Consider the following 3,564-nt stretch of genomic DNA (forward strand, 5'->3'; position numbering starts at 1 on the left):
TCAGGCAGGGCCACCTAGAGAGAGTTGCCCAGGACCATGCCCAGATGGCTTTTGAATATCTCCGAGGATGGAGACAACCCCCTGTGCAACCTGTGCCAGTGCTTGGTCACCCTCCCAGTGAAAAAATGTTTCCTGATGTTCCAAGGGAACTCCCGTGTTTCAGTTTGTGCCCATTGCTTCTGGTCCTGTGAACCACAATCACTAGATTTGCAAACACTTTCTTTGCTGCTTCTGTTTTCCTGACTTAGTTGGAAGAAGTGAAGTGTTTGAAGAGTTAGCAGGTCAAAGTTAGAGGCTTAGAAATAGTTTAAATAAATGTGGGAATAATCTTGATTTTATTTTAATTCGTGCTACCCCTGCCTAGTTTTGGAAAAGTGAGAAGATGCACAAAGGATGTAACTGGAAAGGATGTTAAAAGAAAATACTACCATTACTTAAGTTTAGTCTTCCTTTGCTGAAATCATGTGACAATTTAGACTGTAAGTTACTTTTTAGAATAGAAGAACTCTCAAATCTGCATATTAAAGTATAAGATTGAGCCCTTCAGTCATATATGAAAAGCTTTCTCTTGAAGAAAATTTCATGTATCTGATTCATCTCTTTTGGTTAATTTCTGACTTGCATTTTTCTCTTAATAGGGACAGGCCTTGTATTTTGTTAACTCAACCCACCTTTAAAGACACAGAGCCTCTGACTGATAGAATGAACAAATTAAACAGACTTCTAATTAAACAGGTATTTCTCCAAATAGTCTTATTTTACCAAGGATCTCACAGGGCAAGTAGGCCAGCGGCCAGCTGTGCACTACATGGAATAAACTGCAGGCTGCAGTCCTTTCCTGAAGTTAGGTATCCTTACAATATACAGATACGTTAATAACTTGGCAGTCTTACCAAGGAGGCTAAGGGCTAGGAATGGGTTGGAAAATGTATTGCTGAGAAACCCCAAGAGTGGCTGAATCATTTCAGAATTGTGCTTGTTTCATTACTGCAAGCAGTGACATTTGCTGTATGACCAGAGTGATCCGCCCCTCTAATGCTGTAGCTGATGGGTTTCATAGCTCAAGTATGGCCAATTCTATAGCTGAGCCTAAATTTCCAATGCATGCACACCTGGGACAGGCTAATGCCGTGCAATCTTAATAGGCATTATAGACACTGAAGGTAAGATTTCTTGTTGAGTCTCCTAGCTTTTCATTCTTTGTTTAGGGTATAATTCTTTATCTGTACATAAGTAGCTCAAAAGGAAAAATTAAGACTTTCAATTTTATAGTCAAATTAAATTTATTTTTCACTGCTTTATCTGTGCAACTTTGTAGTTGGTCCTGTTTATAATCACTGCTTTTACCGTGGATGCGCTGGGGAGGCTCAGACACCCAGCTGTGGCTTCAGTGGGGCTCTGCAGTGGTTACAGTTGGACTTGAGGCAGGCAAGTGTTGCATATTCCAGGAAAATTTAGGAATTAACACAACTTTCATTATCATGGGAAGTTGTCAAACTTTCAGTTTCACTGCACGTGCCACCTCATGTAAATCCAAGTAATCAGGTAAGTGCCTGCAAATGTTCTTGGCAGGGTATTTTTTCCACAGGTATTATACATGATTCAAAAAAGAAAAAGAAGACTCATTTTATGATTTCGTGGAACCCTTTTTTCTTTGTCCTATTGATATTAGGGCTAATAACTGAGCTATATTTAGAGAAACTGCCTGTCAGACTCTTTGCTTCCTCCTTTCTACATAAAATTTCAAAGGATCAAATAGATGCAACTCAGACTTTGGGTCAGCTGTGATTTTACATAAGGGTACAAATCTGTTCACTGCATTTATCCTAGTTTTTTATTGTTTCTACTTCCATTTTATGGAGGAAAAGGAAAGTGCATAAAAAGGTTTCCCTCTAAAAATGGGCCTAAAAGTGGGAATTGCTTTCTCAGGAGCTTGCCACCTGCAGTTAGTCAGATCCACTGGCTGAGAATTTTAATGAAACATTTTTCACTGTTTTCATTAGTTCCAGGGAACAAATTCAGTTATGAAATTTAGATATTGCTCTGTCTTACATCTGTATTGTAAACACCTTCTGTAAACTTCTGAAAATAACATGTTTTGGTGAAGTGTTTTCACTGAAAAATGCTCTCCAAATGTGTTTTTATTACTCATTGCCCAGCTGATAGCTGTGTTTTTGGAGAAAGTTAGATTTTCAAAGGGTGTGAAATATTCACACTTTTATAAAGTATATGATTTAAAATACCGCACAAGTTTTCACTAAAAAATAGCTTTTCTTTTACTCAAATTGTATTTCCAGAAAGTTTCATTTTTAAAGATTTTTTTTAAAGACAGGGGGGAAAGTCTGAGTAAAAATTATTTTTAATGACACTTCCAAATTGTAAAGTAGCTGGAATATTTGACAGCATACAGCTGCCCTGTATTTGTTGCTATTTCAGACTAACCTGTGGAGTGGTTCAGGTTTTAATGAAGCCTTGCTGCTTCAAGTACTTGAAGAGATTTTTCTTCTCTCACTGAATACCAGTTGTATGTTTCACATACTTGCACAGCAGCATGGGAGTATTTGTTGACAGTGAACTAACCCTGTAATCGTCTGTGCTTGCTCCACTGTGGAGGCTTAATTGTTCTTAAAACATTGGGAGATACGCTGAAGGTGTTTGGCCGGGCTAAGGGGCAGCAGCAGTCGGGTCAGCTTGTCGCTGAGCTGCCTTTGAGGAAGTGAGTAACGCTGTGTGTGCCTTCCTGCCTTCATTTCGCTGTCTTTATCTGGAGTGAACAGGTCTGGCAGAGCTTAGCAGGCTTCTCGTCTGAGGTCTGGAACTGGAATTCAGAAGCGTGCGACGAGGATCCCCAGCAAGGGACCTGCGCCTGACAACGCCGTGTGGCGAGACCCACCTTCTCCTGCGGCCAGCACCACAAAGTTAAATCGCCAACGAGCGGACGCTCAGAGGCTGGCTGTGGGGAAGGGCCTCGCTTCTCCGGGCTCGCTGTGGCATTTCGGCCGAGCCGCGCGACGCCCGAGCCCGCCCCGCCGACCACCGCCCGGGCCCGTTTAACAGCGGGTGGGCCGCAGCGACCGAGGGAAACTCCCGTTCCCCTTGGAAAAGCGCTCCCTCCGCAGGGCCGGGCCGGGCCGGTGTGGAGAGCCCGCCTGAGAGGGGCGGGGTGGGGGATCCCCGGCCGCCCCTGAGGGAAGGGGCGCGAGGCGCCTCAGCGCGGCTGCGGCGGGAGCGGAGCGCTGCCGGGGCCACACAAAGCGCCTCTCTTCCCCCTCCCTTTGTCTGCGTGGCTTTGTCTCCGCCGTCGTCGTCCCCCCCCCCCCGGGCCGGGACTCCCCGCCTCCGGTCCGCGGCGGTCCCCTTTGTGCCACCTGCGCGCCGTGGGAACGACCGCTCGCCCAATCCCCGGCCGGCCCGGCGAGCTGCTCCGCCAGCGCCGCTTTTCGCGTGGTGCCCGCACAGGTGCAAGGGCGGCGCGGAAGGCGCCGGGGAAGGCCGGGCGCGCCCCGCACCTCGCCGTCCCGTCCCACCCGGTCCCCCTGCGGGGCCCGTCCCGCCGCTGCCGCC

The sequence above is a fragment of the Haliaeetus leucocephalus genome, unplaced genomic scaffold (genome assembly GCF_000737465.1).
Source record: "Haliaeetus leucocephalus isolate CR32 unplaced genomic scaffold, Haliaeetus_leucocephalus-4.0 Scaffold195, whole genome shotgun sequence".
Classification (NCBI taxonomy): Eukaryota; Metazoa; Chordata; class Aves; order Accipitriformes; family Accipitridae; genus Haliaeetus; species Haliaeetus leucocephalus.